Source organism: Barbus barbus (genome assembly GCF_936440315.1).
Source record: "Barbus barbus genome assembly, chromosome: 19".
NCBI lineage: Eukaryota > Metazoa > Chordata > Actinopteri > Cypriniformes > Cyprinidae > Barbus > Barbus barbus.
The window spans coordinates 10,316,429-10,342,042 of record NC_136747.1 but is presented as its reverse complement, the minus strand read 5'-3'; the positions used below and the strand labels follow the sequence as shown (position 1 = coordinate 10,342,042).

At 37.0% G+C, this 25,614-nt stretch overlaps 1 protein-coding gene across 1 annotated transcript in view; it reads right to left on the bottom strand.

The window, feature by feature from the left end:
- Positions 1-4,640, bottom strand: part of LOC306885473 (CYFIP-related Rac1 interactor A-like) — a 32,984-nt gene extending 28,344 nt beyond the window's left edge. Inside the window, exon 1 of the mRNA XM_079442016.1 lies at positions 4,393-4,640. The gene's annotated coding sequence lies outside the window, so the exon portion shown is untranslated. The remainder of the gene's footprint in view (positions 1-4,392) is intronic.
- Between the last annotated feature and the right edge of the window lie 20,974 nt (positions 4,641-25,614).

Sequence of the window (25,614 nt, the reverse complement as noted above, 5' to 3'; positions counted from 1 at the left end):
CGTCTTGCACACTAGCATCTCGTCCTGAAGACCAGCATCCAAAAAACATGATAGTTACCAGCAATGTGGGTCCTTATATCAGGGTTGCCATGAGCTCTCATCAAAAGGTTTTTGCAATATTCAAAACAGAAGAAATATGAATCATAAAGTAGTAATTCTCAGATGAATTTGCTTGAAGATGCACTCTTCACATTATTATTTTGTGCCATCTCATTTTATGCCATCTAGGTCATATATTGATCTTGGGTAGTTTTGTTCATGTTTTTTTTTAAGTGAGGGCATGTGATGTACTCCGAAAAAGAGTGGTTGGATGCACAGCTCAATCACAAGGAGGTTTTTGATACCCATAACTAATGGAAATTTCAACATGACCCAGTTTAAAAACTTGTGTCTTTGGAGTGAGGATATTTGGATTTGTGTTAAGTTGCTCCTCAAGCTTCTGATTGGAAGTTTGGCAGCAACTTTCCTGCTCTCGCTGGCCTGATTTTGCAGGGCAGATAGACAGATAAGAGGAGACGAGAACCCGGGTATCAGCTCCACCATTACTCACTTTGCCTCTCCTTCACAGAGCCTGTCTGCCAAATAAAAAGTTTAAGTCTTTCTTGTTTTTATCCTACTGTGGTCTGGTTCTCAATGTCCCAGTAGAGCCTTTTGGGAAAACCTGTCTGAAAACAGTCATTTTTGCTATTCTGTTTGTTAAATGAAGCTACATAGTTGAAGCTTTCAGTATTAGAATTTATGCAATATTGTTCCACTTTCAATTTTTTGGACAATGGACATTTTGACGACTTTGGACAAACAATACCTCTGCGAATCTCTCATATTTCTGAATGTGGTGACGCACTGATCATAAAATGCATGCAAAAGCATAAAATGGTCTCAAGGAGACTATCCACTGTCATCTAGACACATCATGCCCTTCTGAAAGAGATCTGTGAGTCTGCAGCAGTGTAAAGTGTCTGGCCTCTACATGCTATGGATGCAGATAGACATACCGTCTCACATAGCGCTGTCTCAGCCGTTGCCCTCGCCTCAGGCCTGTAGGAAATCAAAATGTGGACACAGGTCACCGTGACCTAATATAGTATCTGTAACCATTTCCTATAACAGCCGTTTTGAGCGATGTACATATTGTGTAGCTACTTTTTGTATGTACATAAGAAAATGGAGTTTAATTTAAAACACATTAAGGGTAAATGAAGTTGCAAATTCATTCAATTAATTATAGGCGTTAAAGAAAGTTTGATTAAAAAGCCTGACCTCGTTTAGCGAGACAAATTTTTAAGCTTCCTTTTGAAACTTCATTAATATGCCATAAAATCCATTGCCAAAATTTGTGATATTATTCCTGTAAGTCATTAAAGTGAAAGTATAGTGGGATTTTAAGTGGGGATCAGACAAGCTATTAAAAATAGTATGTGTGTCTTTACACTTTACAATGGCTCTGTAATCCCTCATCGTTTGATTTGAAATGTCTTTTGAACTTAAGTTAGTGGTGTAGACATTAATCCAGCTATTTCATAGCTCACAGGTTATCATTTGACTGGATTTGGTTAGATTTGATTCATTAGTATTATCAGGTCGTTTAAAATTAGCCTTGCGTTTTACTGAGGTTTCAAATTTAATCCATTACGCCTCTTATAAAAGATATCAGCATTCTCATGGAGATAAACGGCACCAAGCTGAAGATCGCAGAGCAAGGTGTTCCTTTCAAGTCATGTGTTATACACAAAGCAGATATTTTGAAAAATGTGGTTTCGTCCATAAAATGAAAGTCAATGGTTGTCTGAGCTCAAACATTCTTGAAAATATCTTCTCGTGTTTTGCAGAAAATAAAATGTCATGAAAATGTGGAGCGACTAGGAACATCACTACACCCTATTAAAGTACTGCTGTGCCCAGAAAACTAATAAATCTTTATATGTCAATAAAGATTATTGTATACTGACCTGAGAATATTTTTTCTTATAATATTATAATAGTATTTAGCGATTTAGAATCAGAACTAGTAATGTCAGATTCGCAAATGACTCACTCTGTTGATCAAATTGGTTAAACAAGTTTGCAAAAAGGTCTGAAATTGTTTGGATTCATTCATTTACTCAAACATTTTTTTTTTCCATTGTAGAAAGCAAAACTTGCAAATGTATTGTTTGACGAAGCAGCTCTTCCAAACGACACTGTACCGCAGGTATAGACCATTTAGATCCATTTGTATGCAAAACAACATTTATTAAGATTTTGAAAATACGGGCAGACTTTATTTTCTGCCCATTTGAGAATATGGGCAGAAAATATGGGGGCCTGTGCCACAGTACTGATGAAATGCTAGAAGCGCCCCTGGGAGTGACTTGAGGGTAAACAATATAAAAGATGTCACAATTTTCATTTTTGGGTGAACTGCCCCTTTAAGTATCAAAAAAGAAAGTTCTTGGTGTTCTGCACATTATTCAGCCCTTGAGCTTGATACATATGCATTTTAATGTACGTATTGGTCAAGCTGCAGCGGTGATGGTGGAAGCTTGTCCCAAGGTTAGCAAAGACATTTCAGCCCCCTCCTCTCCTGATTCCCACGCTCTATGACTGTCCAGCTTCAGGCCACTTCTCTGAGACACACATGACATGCCACACTCTTTGCCCTGACCCACTTACAGTACAGCACATATATATAATGCTCATGTGGAAGGTGGGGGTCAGAGTCATTGCCACCAGCACAGGACCAGAAATCACAAATCAGCAGAGAGCAGAAAGTTGAGAATGAATAGATACTGTAAGCTTTAATTATTTTTCTTTCTTACTGCCAGTAGATTTTTTTTATACAATTTATCTGAAACGGGAAGACAACAAAGAAAAACCAGTCGGCACTATCCATCTAGTCTAATTGTAACAAAGAAGAGATAGAGAGATGTATGATGGAGACTAGGTTCAGACGGTCTCTGACATGGAGGTAGAGAAATGGAAAGGAAGAAATGCAGACAGGCATGTTTCCATGGGCGAAGGGGAAAGATTTGGGGTGAGAAACTTGCATCATTGGCTGCAGCCAATCAGAGGCCTCGTATAAAATGTTCAAAGGGAGTGTCCTAGCAACAGACATGCACAAGTAAATACATTTTCAGCCTCAGATTGATTATATATAAAGGTAAAGCATATATTTGTGATAAACTAATGTGTAAATGGTGCTGACACCAAGCAATGAGGTATATAATAATTTGATGGTCAAATTCTAAACTTTTTTGTTTAAACAGCATTTTAGATCATTTCTAGTAGTAATATATATATATATATATATATATATATATATATATATATATATATATATATATATATATATATATATTATATTTATATTTGCAGTCAGCTGCATTTATTTGCATTCATTTTGAGTAGGTTACGCGTCAAATTTGTTGTCTTTTGTACCTGTGCCAGGAACAGTGATTTTACATAATGACTAAAAACGAAAACTCACCACCCTCGCAAATTCATTACCAGTAAATGACTGATTTTGTAGCCACCTAGGCAGACTTTTCCCGACATGTTAGGGGTCTGCCAACCAAAAGCATTCATATCCTGACATGTATGACCAGACTCCATATTTTAGGGCTTCATTCATACATCCACCTCTCTCTTCCCCCCTCAGGTGTGAATTTCCTCTCCCATGTACATGAGAGCGAGTGAGGATCGAAAAAAGGAGTGGTTCGTCTCTCCATTCATGGTTTCATTCATTTCTCTCAGCCCTTCGCATGCTACATGTTTTTAGCTACAACAATGCACAAGCATGCACACATACAACCGCATGCAGCCTAATTAGCCCTGTGTGGTTTCTGGTTTGCACTGAATGCCTGTGCAAATGTCTCCGGGGAATAAAGTATAATTTCTATAAAGATCAAGCTATCACTTCGCTTAAAGGGAAAGAAAACGCTTGTACAGTGCACCTATAAAAGCGCCCCTGACTATTTGCCCATAACGCCTCCTTATGCACCACTGGCCTCAGTTAATGTGAGAGGATGTGTATTGATTAGGCTAATAGGTGCGTTAATTAGCTTCACTAAAGCAGACGGTTAGTTTTACAGAACGTGTAATGCTACTGGAGTGTTGTGTGTCAGTGTGTGTGTGTATAGGCTGCCATGTGCTGCAGTGAAAGAGGACGAGCCCCAGTTGACCGATTGTGGGGTTGAGAAAGTAGAACACCCCTTTCCCTCTCTCCTCCAATCCCTTGCTTTTTCTTCTTCTGCACCCAGCCGGCTGCGACGGATGCCGGTACAGCATCACCTAGGTATCGCGCTAGCCTCTCTCTCTACCCAAGCAATTAGAATGAATGAAGCAGAAATGAGATACAACAAGGCTGACATACAAAAAAAGCAGGAAACAGAAATAGTTAGCGTGCCCGCTTACCGGCTTGGCGTGTTTCAGGGAGGTAACAGTGGTCCAGCTCTTTCCGCAGGCAAAAGGAAGAAGAGAAATGATGGAGGGAATAAAATAAAACAGAATAAAAAAAGGGGGAAAAGAGCAGGGCCAGAAACAACACTCCTTTATCCCAGTGAGCTGAGACTGTGGGTTTCCCTAAACGCACGGCTAGTGTCTGCTTAAACCACAAGCTCACGCCGAGTGTGTGCGTCTCTCTCTCTCTCCCTCACTCGCTCACTCACATTCAGGCATCAAATGGTCTCTCTCACTGTCTCTCTGCTTTCAAGACAGTCCTGCCTAGCAGCTGCTCATCTATGAGAAATAGAACGCTCTGTTCCTCTCTCTCTTTCTCGCTTTCACAAAGACCTCCGCTAGCCTCTCCCCTTCACACCCCCTCCCCCTAACTAACAACTGACTGTTGGTGTAGGACTGGGGTTGGGGGGGTGGGAGTGTGCGAGTATGCGAGTGGGCCGTTTGTACAAGTGTTGTGTTTGTTTGTGTATATAAGGGTGGGGGGATTTAACCCTTCTCCTTCAGGCTGCAACAGCAGGTGTGTGTGTGTTTGTGTTGGTGGGTGACATAGATGTTGCCCCTCCAAAAAGGCGATGAGTCGCGGTGGCGATGGGGAAGGTGAAATGAGGCATGTCTAAGTGGCTAGGATAGCTATTGTTTGTGGTTGTCACACGATTTATACACTAATGTATACATGAAGACATCTAGCCATGTAGACTATCACAGGACTGATGTTTAGGGAAGATGTATTCAGAGGTACAGTAAAACGCTTGTTTAATCCAAGCAAACTACTGGATGTTGAGATAACCAAAGTATTTTCTACTAGTAGACTGTAAAAAATAAAAATTGTAGGTTCAAGAAAAATGATTGGAAATACTGTTTCGGGTTTTCTACTTCAAAATTTCATGTTTAATTCAATGTATTACTTGTCACTTGTCGATTTTTGAGAGAAAAATGTTTTAGTGTATATCAATGGCCAGCTTCCATTGTGTTTGCAAACAATCTTTATGTATATTGACTTGCAACATCACATTGGCAACATAAATTAAGGTTGTCAGTGATAATCTTTGCGTTGACATTTAGGGTTAGGGTTGGTAACTATCGCAAAAAAAAAGCCACTATAGTGTTTAGTGTATGCCAGATGGTATTACTAGTTAAATATAGGTAAGAGGGGCATTCTCATTCTAGAAAGAATCTGATTGGACACAAATTTGGATATGCCCCTAAGTGCAGGATGAGCCATTAATATTTTCAGTCGATTTTACTGGAAGAAAATGTCTGTGCATTTTCCACTTTTTAAATACAAATATTCTAGCTCAGTGTTTCCCAATATGGTGTTTCATGGGGGAGCTGCTAGGGATTTGTGAATTGAGCATAAGATATTATTTAATTACATCATAAAAATGTAAAATTAAAACAATACATATTTTTTCGAATAAAAACTAAAATAAAGCACTAAGGCCTGCTAAAGATTTAGTTTTTTTCTTTTTGTTCACCTGCATACAGTATGTCATGTAACCAGTGCCTGACATCCGAGTTTAACAGAGTTACTCGCTTTCATTTCGTCAAAAGGTTCAGGGACACGGCACAGTGTTTTGAGACGTCAGTGGGTGAATCATGCTTTGTGGAAAAGTACAACAAAATGTTTTGTCAAAATCGAGAAGAAGAAGAGCATGTGGAGGTAGAAGTGTGTGTGTGTGTGTCAGTGTGAAATGGTAGTGCATTAAAAAAGACTCAGACAAATGTATATCTAATTATAGATATAAGCCTTCCTGTCAGCCTGCTCCCCCCTAAATAAGAGGATGTTGTGAGGTTTTACTTTCAGACTTACTCACATATTCTTTCTGTTGTAATGCGCATTACTCTTGCCACAGTCTGATTAATCTTTTATTTAGATTTGAATTCTTGTTCAAATTGTGGGCAGAATCTGAAACCATTCACAGCAGATTTAAAGATATTAATGCTTAATATTGAAATTTTACCTGTACTTTATATGTGTAATTTTGACAAGGCGATGATTGCTTGGACATTTCAGTGACTACCCTCACATTTCTCACATTGTGTCCCTTCTCTAATGTATGTTTTTTGCATGTTTTACCACCAACCAGGCAAACATGTCAAATTCTATTACATTAAAAATGTAATAACACACCTCTCTTCAACAAACTGCAGGATTTGCGGCATGATTCATGTATGTTGCACACTCAGTGAGCTGAGTTAAGTTTAATACATTGCACCTCGTGCTTAGTACTAAACAATAATAGTGATTGTTTTTTAGAATGCACTGTTAATAGAAGTATGAAGCAGTATGATTGACAGCCAGAGTGGCGCCAAATCAGCAGAGTCTGTTCCTACTGATGTCATAAACAGACCTGCTTATTGCCAGGTGCTGAGGTGGTGTGTGGGGAAATGTTATTGTGACTTTAAAAAACGAGTGGAGAGATTGCACCTGACAATTTCCTGCACAGAGCGACCGTATTCTCATATCTTTTTCTGCATTCTTTTATGTTTTCTTATGACGTGTTCTAACTTTGGAGGTGCAATAATATTGACTGTGAATGAAAGGAAATGAGAAATGAGGAGGAAAAAACTCTGGACAGGAATGACAAGACAGGATAAAAATATTTACATAATACTATTATGTAATATATCTTTAACAAATAAGTGCATGAGTCTCTTGTTTTGGGGTATTTATTGGTGACACCTAATTGCATTAAAACTAATTGGTTAAAATAGAAAACCTCAGGATTCTTTTAAGAATAGGAAGTTTAAAAGAACAGCGTTTATAACAACATTATAAATATCATTTTTGTATACAATTTTAGTATTATTTATTTTTCTTTAAAAAATGTACTGCTCCCAATCTTTTGAATGGTAGTGTATTTTCCATGTTTCAACAGCTTGAACATCCCACATACACAACGTCATGACATTTAATGGACTGCTTTAAACTATCAATTTAAAATGGCTACTCTGACTAAAGTCTATTATAGCTGAAACAGCTCAATTCTGCTTCTGTGGAACAACCTGAAAATGTCATATTTTTCAAATGTCACGTTTACAAGAGAAGAATCTCCAAGTCTTTCAGAATGATACCTTATTTCTGAGGTCGACATCTCATTACAATCAAACTATTTGCTATTGCATCATGTCTTCATATCTGAAGCATCAGCTGTTTTTTTTCTCCCTTCAACACCCTCTCATTCACTATCATCCTTTTCCACGTCCTCTTCTGTTTATTATGCAAATATTAGCCCAGTGACCTAAATCTTCCAATGGAGGGTGAAACTTCTCTAGTGAAGACGGCTGTTTGCCAGCCTGCTTGATAAGGGTTTGGTAAACACTAGATATGTTGAATTCAAGCGAACAGCTGTATTCTTGAACTGCAAGCACTCTGTGAAACGATGTACAGCATGGTATACAGATATGCATTGAGATGTATTCGGTGTGTACGTGTGGGAGAGCGTGCATGTCTCTGTGTTGCAAGATTATCATTTGGCTGAGACAAATTAGTATGGAATCCTTTTCTTATGCCTGACAGTTCAAGAATAAATCTGTGCTTGTAATTTGAGGCTGTTGACGGTAATGAATGTGGAAGTGCGACCTGCCGCGTTTACATACGTAGCATAATGTGTTCAGGTCTATGAATGGATATGATGACTCATGCTAATTAGCATTTAGTCGAGTTTGACCTTTGCATGAAATCATAGCGCTCTGGCGTTCACCACTTCAACACTGAACACTACACAAAACCACCCTCAGGCCAAAACTGATGCCATTATTATCCTTTAACTAATGGTCCAGTTGAGGCAAGAGGCAATGACAAATAATTGCTGAAATGTTCTGCTTAGGCTGCTACTTAAATCAAGCAAACTTATTTCAAAGTTCTGAAGTATTTAATAGTGGCTAGACTAGAAGTTCAGTGGATTTCCAGTGGGTAGAACTGTACATTTATCACTTGTAGGTGGACAGTAGTGCTAAGCAGCACAACACTGTCATTTCTTGATAGTACTGAAATACTGATTTCCCTTCATGTCATTTAATCCTAAAACAATAACTTTGACGAGTCTGGCTTTTTAGTCTGTTTGTGGTGTTTTGTATCTCTGTAAGCCATGATTCAATTAAGGCTTTTTAAAATTTAAATCCTACTTTGAATGTGTAACGTTTCGTCTCAAGGAATTCAGGAAGCAGATATATAACAAAAGTACTTTTAATGATGGAGCACAACGACAGAGAACGATTCCAAATCAATGTTACAATGTAGTAGACAGGACGATGAAACAGAAGGCTTTTAAAGACAAACCAACTAATTAGCAAATGAGATGAACACAGGTGATAAGACTAAACGATGATTAACTAATAATGAACTAATGACGAGAACCGGAGCAAAACCAAATAAGGGAAAACAGGAACAGATAGATGAAACAGAAAAAGACCAAACTGAAGTCCCAACTTCTAACAGAATGCCTTGGAATACCTTTTTTTTAAATGAATAACACAACTTTGTTTTGTTCTAAAAGGATTAGTTCACACAAAAATTCAAACAAATAAAAAAAAACACCCTCATGTTCCAAATCATCCATTTGGTAGAATGGACTTTCAATGGAGGGACAGACATCTCTCCATTTGTTTTGAAGATTAACAAAAGGGAGTTTGGAACAACTGGAGGCACACTAAATTATGATAGAATTATCTTTTTGGAAGAAATATCCCTTTAAGTCAGGAATCTTTAACTGAACTATCCTGCAGACTTCTGTTCCAACCCTGTTCCAACACACCTAATCCAGTAACCCCGAACACCTTGATTACCTGGTTCAGGTTTGTTTGACTGGAGTTAGAGCTGAACTCTCCAGGACAGTAGCTCTCCAGGAGTGGGGTTGGAGATGCCTGTTTAATGTCACGTTCCTTTTGTCCTCAGAAGTTGGAAATTCCGAGTTCCCAGTAGGAACATTGAAATGGAACGCCCTCCCAAGTCAGAGTTCCGATTTCAGAGGAATCGCTACAACTTCAACTTCAGAATCCAATATGGCTGTTCCAAGCATTAACAGAAGTGAAACAGTGAAACATATTATTATTATTAGCACTTATTTTTGTCTAGGTCTCAATTAACTGCACACAGTACTATCCAACCTCTATTTGTTGGACATGATTCTATGGCATTGTCTGTGCTTTTTATGTGTTTTTAATCGACTGGTATTGCTAACAATGGACGTGTCTATCTTGGTTTTCTGACTTCTCGACTTGAACACAGTCCACTTGGGTTAATGTGACCAGACGTGCCACTTCCTACATGGGGACACATTCTGCCCAGGATTTCTAAATTGCCTAAAACAACCAGGTGTTGGCAGTTTGCGCTAAATCATTGTATGACATCTTAGTACCGGAAGAGCTATACGGAGCAGACAGCTTCTAATGCTTTCAAATCACTCTCGCAGTACTTTGATGTCCTACAACGATCAATCTGTGCAGCACAAACAGCTTACACCTGGTTATTTTAGACGATTTAGAAATCCTGGGTAGAAAGTGTCTCCGGGAAGTGGCATGTCTGGTCATCTTAACTTGGGTGTGACATCATTTCAAGCTCTGACTTCCAAGGTAAATAAAACACAGCATAAGTTTACCAACTGCTTACAGAGTTCCCAGTCCTGTTCCTGGAGATCTACCTTCCTGCAAAATTCAATACAACCCTGTTTAAACACACCTGAAACAGCTAATTAAGATCTTCAGAAGCACTTAATAATTACAGACAGGTGTATTTGATCAGGGTTAGAACTGAACTCTGCAAGTAAGTTGATCTCCAGGAACAGGATTGGGCACCCCTGATTTATAGACTTTTAGGTGACCTTCTGAAGACCATTATAGCCCAGCATTAATTTCCTTGTTTGTGCTGGTCTGGTGGACCTGCATAGTCAAGATGTACCCTTCTGGTTAAGCAAGTTGAGGTTGAAGATGTCTGGTAGGTCTGGTAGCAAACCATCATCCCATGTCAGCCATGCAAGTCTTTCATCGATGGCTTTTTGGTTAGTTTGAGGAGTACAAGTCCAGTAGAAAAGCTCTACCTCTATTAGCTGAAATATTTATATTTGAGCAACATTTCCATGCAGTTCAAAGCTGAGCCGTCCATAATTCATACTACATCCATTATTTTTGGGTCAGTAGTGTCATCGCATGCAGTTTCCTACGGCTGCAGACCAAAATAAAGTAGCCCGAGAACAGGGAACTGATGGCATGTTTGATTAATGCAGGGTTTTTTTGACCTTGGATTCTTCTGGTTTTATTCGTGGCAAGGGCTTTTGTTATACCTTTAAGTCTGCACCTGTCCCCAATGTGATGTATTTCATCTATGACGCCTGCGATGGCATTTGGTTTGTGCTTTTGTGGGGGTGGCGAGCGACACAAAGAAAAGTCTTCAAATGATCCCACTCGACGAATGATACTCAGTACAGGACTGACGCCACATTCGTCTGAAAATAACCCTCATAAACATGCTGTAACATGCTGTCATCCCACAGAGAAATCCATAGGCATATTAATCACATCCCTCTCTTTCCCTCCCTGCAACTAAACCTATTTTCGTCCTTTTATTCGGGGCTACTCAAAGAGGTGGCGTTATTCACACCATCTCCATCTCTTGCCCCCACCGCCTCCACTTACTCTTACAAAGCTACTCTGAACACCCCCGTAAAATGTGAGCAGATAGTACGGTCCAGCTACACTCTTGCTTGTTCCTCTCCCTGCTCTCACTCTCTCCTTATAAGGGCAAAATGCATTGAGAAAGAGCGGGAGAAGGGGCCGTACCAGCTCTCAGCAGCAAGCAGGGGGACTCTGTGGAGAGAGAACGAGCAGAGGCGGGGAGGGAATCGATGGTTCTGAAAGGACAGCGCCTTGATGTTTCCGAGAGCAGGAGAACATACAGTACACACTCAGAGCTACATCTGAATACATCAAATGGGCAGGACACTGTTAATAGTGTGGCCGAACAATTAGGGACTATGAACTTTCTCAGTTTATGTGTTCATTTGGTACCAGGGTTTGCTAAGGCTTCAGCCATTTCTATTACCATAGTGACATTAGGTTTAGTGATTTGAAGGGCAATGGAAATGCAAATAGTGATATTCATGTTGAATAAATGTGGACATGCAGAGATTGTATTGAAAAGTGCCAATTGCACCTGAGGCAATCAGTGTACACATAATAGATATTCTCACGTGGCTATTTTCCTAATATGTGACCCTGGACCACAAAACCAGTCATAAGTAGCATGGGTATATTTGTATACCCAATAGCCAGCAATACATTGTATGGGTCAAAATTGTCGATTTTTCATTTATGCCAAAAATCATTAGGATATTAAGTAAAGATCATGTTCCATGAAGATATTTTGTAAATTATGTAAACCATAAATATATCAAAACGCAATTTTTGATTAGTAATATGCATTACTAAGAACTTCATTTGGACAACTTTAAAGGCGATTTTTTTCAATTTTTTTTTTTTTTTTTTTTGCACCCTCAGATTGCAGATTTTCAAATAGTTGTATCTCAGCCAAATATTGTCCAACAAACCATACATCAATGGAAAGCTTATTTATTCAGCTTTCAGTATACATCTCTTCAAACAATTGACCCTTGTGACTGGTTTTGTGGTCACATATGACATTATAATTTAGACTGCACCAAGGCCAAAAAGTCTTTGTGTGCGTCACATGCTTTCTCAGGTAGACTGATAAATATCTATTTTGTTGTGACACTTCAGATTGGCCGTCTCAAATCAGACCTCACTGTACCGCTACGTCTTCCCACGCAACACTGCCGAGATCAGACACACATTAGTGAGGATAATGAGGGCTGCCCTGACTCTAACACCTGTGTGCTGTCAGGATCTGCTCTCAGATCACAAACGACAGACCATCATCACACATTCAGCCTCGCAGAGAGCACAAATTGAGCAGTTCAATATGGAAGAATGACACAGCTTATTGTTACACGCCAATATGCTCTCATATAATGCTTGAAGGGGCTGCTCATCCAAAAAGGAATATTCTGTCATTGTTTACTCACCCTCTGGTGATTTAAAACCGGCATGATTGTCTTTCTTCTGTGAAACATAAAAGGATTTATTTATAGCAGAATATCCTAGATGAAAGAAGAATATCCATGATTTATAGGGCACACAGAACTATCATATGAATTCAGATGACACTTTTACAATGCTATAATTAAGTTTTTTTTTTTTTTTCTGTCTTTTTATGAATATGACAGTTCTTGGCCCCCATCCGCTTTCACTGTTTGGAAAACAGTGTGATTATTCCTTAATTTTTTCAAAGTTTTAGGTTTTGGGTGAAATGTCCTTTTAACCATTTAGAAAATTTAAATAATATCAGAACATTTTTCTTAGTAATAGCAATATTAATAATAATAATGATTATTATTATTATATAAATAAATAACCATTTTATTTTTCACGTCAATTTATTTAAAAAAAAAAATTAGTTATTTTTAGGTAATTTAAATCATATTTTTGTAAAATATGGGTACATGTATAATTATATTGATCAATTACACAAAACTAGAGTGTCATACCTTGTAAACAAAACTACCTTTGAACACACAACTTGAGTGCCAACCTTTTATACAATTAGGACATGTTCCTAACCCATCATTACCCTTACATTACAATAATAATAATCATTATAATAATAATTATAGAATGATAGGATGAGTCAGGTTTAAGGTTAGAGAAGGATTATGGTCTGATTGTAAATCCACTTCAGCTACTAAAGGCTCCACTGATAAAACATCATCTTTAAATCATCAAGTCATCTTTAGTCTGGTTTTCATAGTCTGAATTATTTTAATGGTCACCCAAAAAATGAATCCTTTTGTTGCTCTTTCTTACACACGGTTTATTTCTGGTAAGCACTATTGTGACTGACCTGTAAGTAGTGTATTTAATGATTGTAGTAGATTCTGCTGTATGCAGTTTAGAGGTATTGCGTTTCTTTGCTGTATTGACTGTACTGGAGCTGGCCTGTGAGAATACAGCTGGGATTAATGTTACTGCACCAATATCATCTCCTCTCTGCCCACAGCATCTCAGACTGCTGCTGCTGAGGCTTTGTGTGAGAGTCTGTCTATAGTTAAGGCTTGCTTTTGTCTTAATGTGAAGATTAAGTGTTGCAGAGTGTATTTGTGTGTTTATCTCATGCTAACACATTCTTAATCCTCTCTGTCAAACTGAAAATAGAGTTCAGTAATTGTTTACTCTAAGAAGGTTATGATAACTGACAAACCAGAGTTAGGGCTGGTGGTACACTGAAAAAAAATGCTGTAGGATTTATTTTGAAACAATTTTCACTCAGTATGGCTGGTATATTTCACAATATGCACAGAGTATCAGCAAGTCACACATTGAATTAAATGTTAAATTTAGAACTGCAAAGACTGAAATAATCCTCCAATTATCTTTGTTTTATTTATTTATTCCTATTATATCATATTTGACATATTGCCAAATCAGCCTTTTTTATCCTGAAACAACATTCAAAGGGATATAAATCTCATTCAAGGCGTGAATTTGGCAATTGTAGGCAACTCAAATGACAAAGATTGCATGTTTTGCGTGTTTTTTCCAATCTAGTTATAAGGAAACTGCTCCTATGCCAATTTTATTGGTCACTCAATCATGCAATCACCTGTTGAAAAACATTCAGATTTCATGGATTCAGTTCAGAGTTTTGTGCTTAACTGGTCTGGGGAAAAATAAATTGCACAACTGATACTTCACTTGACCTAGAGTAGCGTTATCCTTTTACTTTTTCAAACACGGTTAACTTGTGACCCAGGTTGTAGGTAATTACATTTTTGTGGGAACATTATTTTGAAATGTTTGTAAAACATTGAAATGTCCGGTTTTCTCATTGTGATTAAAATGTTATTTAAAGGTAACAAGAACATTTATTACACTGTTATACTTTATTTTCACCCACTTAAATAAAAATGTAAAGTATAATTTAAACATTTATTTTTAATATTCTAAGAACTTTTAAATGTCCTTTATGATTAGAATATTATTTAAAGTTTATACAAAACTTTTCTTTAAATGTTCAAGAAAAATAACATCATAAAGAGTTTCTAAAATGTTGATCTCACAATGTTTTCTCTCAGTGTTATGAGAATGTATATCAAATATTAATAAAGCTGGTAACACATTAGTATAGGTACCAGTTCTCACTATTAACAAGTTGCTTATTAGCATTCCAATTATTAACATATTGGCTGTTTAAAGCACATAATCTGCATGGCCATATTCTACATCCCTAATCCTACCAATTTACTATTAATAGCTTCAAATTAAAGCTTAAAATAAAGAGTGACTATGAAGTTAAAAATCTTAATGACAGTACTATCTTCTTCTTCGGGGGCAGTCGTGGCCTAATGGATAGAGAGTCGGACTTGTATCCCAAAGGTCACAGGTTTGAGTCTCAGGTCCGGCAGGGATTGTAAGTGGGGGGAGTGCTCCCCGGGTGCCGCAGCATAAATGGCTGCCCACTGCTCCAGGTGTGTGTGTGTGTGTGTTTGTTCACTACTACTACTACTTTTTTTTCTTAAAGGGGTCATGATTTCATAGATCACGATTTCACCTTTTTAACTTTAGCTAGTGTGTAATGTGGCTGTTTGAGCATTAACAACATCTGTAAAGTTACGATGCTCAAAGTTCAATTCAAAGGGAGAAAGAATTAGCTTTTTAAAGGCCTACAACAAACAGGTGGTAGGGATTACACCACGCTACTTTCTGGGTTAGTGACATCACAAACCCTGAAATTTACATTAACCCTGCCCTGCATGCAACAGAGGGGGTGGGGCCATGTTGGGCTAATTTGGGCTGAGTTGTGTGCAAGACATTGCAGGAAATGGACAAATTAAATTTATGTTCAGCTTTAGAGCACTATTTGGGCCTTTGTCTGAGACAGTATTAACCCAGTTCGAGAAGATTTTCACACATGAGAGGAGAAAATGAAGAACTTGGGTGAGGCCCTGGAGTGAATCGGCGCCGTGGGTGTGACAGTGTTTGCTGGTTTTTACTTGCTTGCCAAGTGTTTGTTTGTGGGTAGTTGTAAAATGGAGACCTTGGAAGTTTGTTTGTGCAAGTTGGTTTCTGTGTAATCCTGAACCAAGCCGAGTGAGAATGTGTTGGGTGGTTTTATTGTGGTTAGGTAAAGGAACAAAAGCTCTGGGGATCTCCGCTATAATGATGCACTGCAGATGCAAATCTGTTTAGTCACAGGTTCCACGGAGGAGGCCCGCCAGAGGAGATCTGGGAGTTAAACCTCAACTAACTCTATTAATGTGTATTATCTCCTTGGTACAGCTCAAAAATGTATGTGGGACTGTGGAGACCTGGGAGTTCCTTATCTTGACAAAACATCTGCTCTACTAATCTCTATTAACCTGTGAGCTCTCCAATTTACCCACGCCTTTCTGGGCTTGCTTTGAGCCTCCAGTAACAGTCCTGAATTTCAGCGAGAACCTCTAGGGAGACCAATCTCAGGGAAGAAATATCAGGGGGATGCAATAATGGAACATTTGGAGATAAGCCTTGCATTACCTTCAGGAACTGCCTGAAAGAGACATAGTCATACTCTCATGAAGAAAGTGTGGATTACTGTAGGTACTTGAGAAGTGTGAGTGTCATTGAGGTTCTGAATTAAGCCGAGAACACACTACATGACTGTCAGGCCGATTATGAATGGAATTTGGCCTTGAGGATGGATCGTGTCCAGTCGGACCGGGTCTGTTAGTTGGGTTCAGTCGTTGTTTGCAGTCAGCAGAAAAAGTTGCATAGTGTGTGGTGTCTAAAGATTATAATCTTAGAATTCAAGAACCAGTCGTTGCCAGTCATTTTCACAAAGATTATTTAAAACGTTTAATATTTGCACCAACGATTGTATGCAGTGCAGTATGCAGTGGAGATGCGTTCACTGTCAAACATCCTTCAGCATTCATTTTGTAGCCTGATTTTGTCCAAAAATTGATTACAAGAAATATCGTGATTGTTCTTGTTGTGATTCATTTCTTGTATTTTAATTAATGTTAACTCTTCAAATTCAATTACTTTTTTTCTGCAGTCAAAAAAAGTTTTTTCTAAATTATGTCAGTGATTCTCTCATTTTAAAGATGATCAAGAATTCGTTTATTTCGATCTGCAGTCTAATAAAAGTTAAGAAATAGCCCTAGCTAATTCAAATTTTTCTTTAGGCTAGGCTAAAGAATTTTCTTCATAGCAAATATACAAATATAACAAATAGCCTAGCTGTAGCCTACTTCAAAACAAAATAAAATAAATAAAAGTTCATAAATCAAGAATATAATGAAAAAAAAAAAAAAAAAAAAAAAATATATATATATATATATATATATATATATATATATATATATATATATATATGTGTATATATATATGTGTATATATATATATATATATATATATATATATATATATATATATATATGTATGTATCTATATATATGTATGTATCTATATGTATGTATATATATATATATATATGTATGTATATATATATATATGTATGTATATGTATATATATATATATATATATATATATATGTATGTATGTGTGTATATGTGTGTGTATATATGTATATGTCAGGCTCCTCGCTTCCCTGATCGTGACAATATATATTAATATTAAATTATATATAATAGTTTTGTATCAAATGTATGAGGAAATTATAGTGCCTTGAATTTATTAAGAAATTATTTATTTTGTTCTAATCGGTAACTTGGGAAATGTAACGGGGGAAAAAATAGCCTACCGTTTTACTAAGAAGCAATTCATTTTTAATCCCTGATTTTAGAAATAGGCCTACATGAGATAATTTAAATATTATTACTTGAATAAACATTTAAAAATAGCGCTAGAAATGTTGTGACATTAGGTTTGTGCTCCTTTCCGACTGTCAAAGACTATAATCTGTTCCAGTCGATGGAATGAGTGGTTATGTGTGTTGAGTTCAGTCTTATGTTTCAGCTAGTTGTGTGGTGTGTCCCCAGCTTTAGTGACCCTTGTTCAGGCTGCTTCGACGATTATTAGCTGTTGGACATGTTGATTGGGCTCGGCTCATAAAGCGATCCAGTTTATGGAGTTAATAAAGTTGGTAGGGGCAGCAGGTTGTGTATTTTGGTACATGGCTCATTTCCAAGATTAAATTTTTGGATTTAAGTTTCTGGGTTTGTTGTTGTTTGCTGAATTCCCCCCCCCCCCCCCCCATTAACATCTAACAATAATCTTGTAGCCTACTGCCCAGACAAAATAAATACACTGCTATACGCATTTAAATATTCCGACTAGTTAAATTAAACATCTAGGAGTGTCCTAGACTGAGGATTTTCATAGTCACATCGGAATTTTCGAATCTGGCCGGTATTCATATGTTTGGGGGCGGGGTCAAAATACATTTCGAGTCAAGTCACAATTTGATATGTGCATAACTGTACATACATTATTGTCTATATTATATATTGTGTTTTTTGCTATTTGTATATTATTCTTTGCCCATATTCATTATTTTAGGATCGGTGGATAAGCACAAACTTAGGAAATGATGATCATTCACTGTAGTTCAGTAAAACATAGGACAAACACACAAATGGTTTTATTTTAGAGAACAACTGCGGTGACAAATAAGACAATAATACCAAATAGCCCATCAGCGTGGTTTTATGTGTGGATAATGGGAATAAAAACCTTAATATTTAAACCTTAAAATTAACAATATTTTATTCTTATTATTATTTTGCATATAAGCCTATTTTAAATGTTTTTGTTCACTAAAACAGCTGGTATTAAATCTGACCAATCAAATCGAATCAATTATTATTATTAATGTGTTTTAGTGCGTATTTAAGCAATAAATGTTCATATATGTAACATTTTTATTTATACTTTTATATATAGGCTATGCACAAATTAAATTACTGGTTTTGTGGCTCAATCCTTTAAAAAGAACCACTGTAATATATTAGACCTACTGATTTTAGATTTTTAGTAATTATTATAGTTATTATATCTTTAATAAATTAAAAAATATTAATCACAGAGACGGTCTCTTTTACTCATTAAAAGTGCTCACGTATATTGCACAGATTTACAGCTCTGAGTGATTTAATATTCGATAGTTATGCAGGTCTATATGGCTGCAATGATCAGGACACACAATGACGGTGTGGACACATAAATAATTGGATTTTTAATATCTGATGTTAAGTGGACACTTATTTACTATAAGATAGGAACCTTTAAAAATGGTAAGAGAATACCATTGAGAGTGTGCTGACCAGCTGCATCACTGTCTGGTACAGGAACTGCAGTGCTGCTGACCGCAAGACCCTCCAGCGGACAGTGAACACAGCTACAAAGATCATCGGTGCCCCTCTCCCCTCCATCCTGGACATCTTCCTTACACGATGCTCCAGCAAAACCAACAGCATCGTGAAGGACTCCACCCATCCCTCCCACAGTCTCTTCCAGCTCCTACCATCAGGAAGACGGTACCGGAGCATCAGAGCCCGCTCCGCCAGACTGCTCAACAGCTTTTTCCCCCAAGCTGTGAGAGCCCTGAACTCAAACCACCCTGCCCCCCTCTGAAACCCCATGCAAACCCCTACCTGCTGAAACATGGACCACCCCCACACCACATTTCGTTCCACTGTATGTCCCCACATGTAGCGGAATGACAATAAAGCTCAACTTGACTTGACTTGACTTGACTTGAGAATCAATATAAGCTCAAATATTTTATTAAGATATAAACAAGGAAACATTGAGCTTACCATGAAATTTTTTTATTAGCACTTTATAACCTACAAGCTTGTGACGCATTACTCATCTCTTTAAACAACAACAAAAAACAGTTGTGCTTTAAAACGTAAAATCAGCCGCTTATGTTCATGTTTGTCCATTTCTAAAATACATCTAAATTATCATCTTTTGCGTATAAAATCCCAATTTCGTGCTGATCCGCGGCCAGGAAATATGAATGAAGCGCTATTCAGCCTGAAGAACCAGGAGGTGAGCAAGGTGTTTGTTACTGAATGATTCAGTTTTTTTGAATGATTCAGGTGAGTCACTGATTCAGTAACCCATTCATAATGAATCAGTGGTTTGAATGATTCAATGACACACTGATTGAGACAGACACGTGCTGCCACCTACTGTCGGTTTACTTTCAAATTTAAAAGTGGTCTATCATTTCTTTTTTTTTCTTCTAAAATTTCATATATTAAAAAATGATTTAAAACACGGGTCATAATATTTATACGGTTGCATCTAAATGCCATCAACTTCAGCTGCTTACGTTTCTTCTGCAGTTAAAAGATTTAATTTGTTTATACTGATTTCATTTGATTGGTAACAGCCCTATTGTGTCTTATTTTAATAACCAAAATTATTGATAAAATTAAGAATTTGATATGAAAGATGGCAAATAGGGCATAAAGCACATAGCACATATGGACAACCTAACAGCCACCTAGCAATGCACAGACAACTTCAGAAAATGTCAAATTGTATTTCATATCTATAGTTGATCAAATACCACCTACTTAAACGATACTTCTCCTATTTATTGATTTAAGAGAGATCTTCTACCAACAGTATCAAGTATTTCAGTTATATATTGTATCAGCAGTTATTCAAGATGTTTATTTAGGACATATCTGTCATGGGAGAAACGTGACAGAAAGGCATGATGTTCATAGTCGGAGCTGGCACGGTTTCATTCCCACGCGTGGAGAAAGAGGGGGAGATAGTCATTTGTACAGTGACTCATATAGTGAGCTTTCATACATCATATCAGCTATATCTGCGACGGGGTTGAGCACCCACGTACTGAACTGTTTCAAAAGCCGAAAGCCTGAGTAAACCTCTGATCATCGCTGTTATAAAAATATGCACCTTGACACAACATAAATGAGAGGCGGGAAGATGAAGTTAAAGGGAGGAAAATGAAGACAGACGAAAAATAAGAGACTCTTTCTGAATCGTGAGACGTTAAAATATTTTGTGTATACTTCTTTCTCTAGAGAGAGAAAAATGCAGTCTAACAATGGAAATGTGCCACCTACACATTTACACTAGGAAACAAACTGGGTGTGTGTGCGTATTCAGTTTTGTGTGGATGCACTTCATTGGTCACATCTGCAGAACCCTGCTTGAAGAAAGAAGTCATGACTCCGATAGGTTTGTTTTATGGTGCTGTAGTACACATAATGTGTGCGCATCTGTATGAGTGAATATATGCATGGAGTATTTTTGCATGTGTGCTCGTGTGTGAATGTATGTTGGTTAACTGACTGGAAAAGGCCTATGGTGAATTTAGGAAAAGCAGCTGCTCCCATATGGAAACAAACTCAGTTTTGTGCTCCACTTCATCACTGCCGTGTTTAGAGACAGACCTGACCTGAACACTACAGTTAACTGGAGCACTGGATCAACAACAATGTGCTCATCTGTTGAAACATTTTGGCTGCTCCTTTCTCCATCTGACATCACAAAATTAATACCTATGGCTCCTGATAATATACTGAGGTCTTATGAAGCAAAATGATCAGTCTGTGCAAGAAATACATATTTATATATTCCACATTTTAGTCTGTTTATTAGTGATGATTTGTTTACTCTTTCTGCAAGTTAAATTGTTACACCAGTGAACCATTAAATCATTCATTCAACCAATTCATTAAAAAAACACTAATTTAAGAAGTGACAGCCTGCATTCAAATATGCATACTTTATTAAATAATAGGCAAAAAAATATATGTTAAAGGGTAGTATTTCTGAATTCACAAAACAGTACCTGGATGACTTAATACTTCAGGTAAGATTCTGAAATGTCCAGTGTACTCTTTACTGTCCCAAGTGTCTCTTTATGAGTGAATCGATGAATCATTCATTCATTTGATTCATTCAAAAACGTTGATTCATTGAGCAATTAATGAAGTGAATGGCTGCATCCAAAATTGCATAATTCCCTACTATGTAATAGGTGAACAATATGTGAGACAAGTATCTGAGACAATGTCCAATTCACAATATTCACAAAACAGTAGCTGAAAAGTTCCTGGATGATTAGATTACTATCCCATAAGGCCATGCGAGAGGATTCTTGAAGGGCAGTGAAGCAACACAGCTGACAAAGGTTACATGACTGTGACACTATGATGGATGCAGTAGCCTACATCCAAATAACATTCATACTGTACACATTCATAGTATATAAATCATACTCTTTTAACAATTATTAAGTAATTGCTTATTCCAAAGAAGTATTAACTTGGAGATTGGAGTGCAATTTTCATACATAGCCACTGTCTTTACAGGTGAATCATTGAATCATTCACTCAACTGGTTTGTTAAAAAACACTCATTTATTCAAAAACAAATGAAAGGGTAGTTTTTATGAATGAATCACTGAATTATTCACTCAATCCATTCATTCAAAAATGCTTTACAATATCAGTGTACATGTTTGGCTCCCACTTTATATTAGGTGGCCTTAACTACTATGTACTTACATTTAAATTAATAATTTCATACAACGCACTTATTGTGTACATGTTTATACATTGAACTTATATTTTAAAAAATACCTGCTTGTTATTACACCTGTAATTAATTTCTGTAATTACATTTATAACTACACTGTTGACCCATCACTTACACCTTAACCAACCCTCAAACCTATTACAATACAATATAAACACAAGTACATTGTTTGTTGATGTCTATATATATATATATATATATATATATATATATATATATATATATATGTGTGTGTGTGTGTGTGTGTGTGTGCATGTTTATGTGGTTTATGTGGTTTATGAGGACACAAATTTGTATAATGACATGGGTATGACAGAGGTATTACAATATGAAGGTGGTTTATGAGGACACTGCCTATGTCCCCGTAATTCAAAAGGCTTAAAAAACATACTAAATGGTGTTTTTTTGAAAATCTAAAATTGCACAAAGTCTCCTGTGAGGGCTAAGTTTAGGTGTAGGGTTGGTGTAGGGCAATAGCACACACAGTTTGTTCAGTATGAAAACCATTACGCCTATGGAGAGTCCCCAACATGTGTGTGTGTGTGTGTGTGTGTGTGTATGTATATATACGTGTATATAATATTTTTTATTTTTTTTGACTGCCGGGGGCCTGTAATCCTGTTTTCATGAATATGCATTGGCATTATGTATATAAAACTCATTTTAACTGGAGTTGCATGATGCAGTTAGTGTGTGAGAATGAAGCGCTGTGTGTTTTCCAGCACAGTATTCACAACCTCTTTTTTCACTTTCACTTCTCTCTGGGGAAAAACGGCTCTCCCCTGCCGTGCTAGAATCGGCCCGGCCTATGAAAAACCAGAGTCATGATGACTGTGGGAGGTCTTTTATACAGCTGGAAGCTATGAGAATATTGTGTTTGATGTTGCTTTGCAATAACATAGCCATTTGAAGCGCGTTAGATGCATCTCTCCATCAGATCTGAGGATGGAATGATGGGTACAGAGAGGCATAAAAGCACAGAGGATAAAACGAGAGAACTGAGAAGTGATATCAGGAAGATTGCACACTCTCTATGTCCTTGTCCCTCTCTATTAAGCGTGTTCAACCATAATGAGAAAACACACAAATATGCAAAAATACATTACAGAGGCCCTCAGTTCCCTTAGGAAGATTATGTTGCTCAGGAGACAAAGTTACAGTGTGCTTCATTTAAATATCAACTTTGATTGAGATTTTCTCCTAAAATTTATGAGGGGAAATAAAAATAGATTTTTTTTTAAAGCTTCAATGTCTTCAGTGTTTTAATATAAAGGATTGTTGCTCTTTAATTGTTTAAAAATAGGCCAGAATCTCACTATTTTGTACTTGTCTCTTATCAGGCTGCCAAATCTCCCATTTTAACTTCCTCTTTATAGAGAATTAACATGAACTTTGCAAAGCAAGAAGATCCTACTTGCACTTTTCCTCAGAACTTAAAATCATATTAATTTTTCTATTTGTAATCACTTTACCAAATAATCACTGCCCTTTCATTGTCATCATCTCTGCAAGGACAAAAGAGTCCGTTCAAAAATGTCATTAATATGAGTTTACATGCTGAAACCAGTCAGTATTTATGAATAAAGTATAAATAGGAATTAAACTGATTGTCTGTCACAGTGTTTTCTGAGTTTTTGACATGCTGTGATCTTTTCTGACATTCTAGAAGACACATATGAGATTACAAGGGTCATATTCTATACAGCAAAAGGGGAAACGGAATCTTTCTTCTTCCGCTCATCTGCTCATGGATAGTTTGACTCTAATTATCTCTACTAATATCACATAGTACTAAATTCAGCTTCTATTAAATGGGTCCTAATAATACGGTCATTAATATCTATCAAGTTAATTAAGCCTGACTGCATAAAACAGATGTAGACCGCTGTTCTGACCTGAAAGAGGGGGTATGCGCTTCTTAAAGGTCAGAGCTTAAAAGCTAAGTAATGTGTCCTCCTGACCCTAAAGCAGTCAGCTAGTGAATGAAGGAAAATGAGAGTGGACGAATGGAGAGGCAGGTCTTTATGGCTTGTTTAGATCAATACTGTATTTTTTTTACCTCACTACTCTTGTTTGACCAGCTTGTGTTCCCTTTTCACTTGTTTATCTTATCTGTTTCATCACTATCTTCTGTCACCTCAGTATTTATTCTCTGGTTGTTGTTAGTGATCAGCTCCATTTAAGTGCCTCTCAGTTGTTGTCCTTCTTTTCTCAGCACAGCTGTCCTTGGCTTACTGGAAGATAGTGTGGGACAAGGAAACGAGAGTGAGAGATGACCTCCAACTAGAAAATGACCATTCATTCATTCATTCATTCATTCATTCATTGCTTGCTTGCATGCAAACACTGGACTCAATAACACTGAGATATTTAAATCACAAATGTATGAATGCTCCAGATGACCTACAACTTGATAATGCCTTTTAAATTGTATTTATTGTAAATTAATTTAATTTAATTTTATAGTGTACTTTATTTAATATTTTCTTTTGATAGCTTTTTACCAAAAAGCTTTTACTGTAGAATAGCTCCAAAAATATATTTACCACACTGAAAAATGTATATGAATGTCTCAGAGTGGGAGAGTCAAGTAAAATAAGTGCAAACAAATAAATAATTATATAATTAAATAATCAATTAAATTAAATAATTATTAATTAAAACCTGAAATTTTTTGACACTGTGAGGGACAAGCCTGCGGGAGGAGGAGAAGAAAAAAAATCAAAAATAGTAAATGATGTTTATCTGAAAGTGAAACAATGCAAACAGGTTTTCTGTAAAGGTAGGTTTAGGGTTAGTATAAAAGTAAGTCTATGGAAAGTCCCCACAATTCACAGAAACAAACGTGTGTGTGTGTGTGTGTGTGCATGTTTATGTGGTTTATGAGGACACAAATTTGTATAATGACATGGGTATGACAGAGGTATTACAATATGAAGGTGGTTTATGAGGACACTGCCTATGTCCCCGTAATTCAAAAGGCTTAAAAAACATACTAAATGGTGTTTATTTTTGTTTTTTTTATCTAAAAATGCACAAAGTTTCCTGTGAGGGCTAAGTTTAGGTGTAGGGCAATAGCACACACAGTTTGTTCAGTATAAAAACGTTTATTTGTGTGTGTGTGTGTGTGTAAAAAAAAAATATATATACATATATAGAGAGAGAGAGCGAGAGAAAGATTCAAATACAAATATAGTACAAACAGACTTCTTAGCCAAAGCATTAAAAATGTGAATGTGTGACTTCAAATGTTTTGCAATACCAACCATATTCATAATCATCGTGCTGAGGCCTATAAATCCAGTGTCTTTGTCCATGATGTCATGTGCTGTTTTCGCTTGTCTCAGAATCTTGTGAAGGGATCAGCATTTAACCCTCTTCAGAGGCATATTATTCTATTATAATCTGCTGTGGTGCCCTAACAGCGCTCTGACACCCCTGAGGCTGTGAATTTGAATGCAAGCGTGTGTGAAAGGAAGGGGTGCAGCCTGAGCCTCACACACAATGCTCCATATGGAGACCCGATGGAGAGGAGGGAAAAGAAATAAGCAGATGACCAGAGAGTGACACAC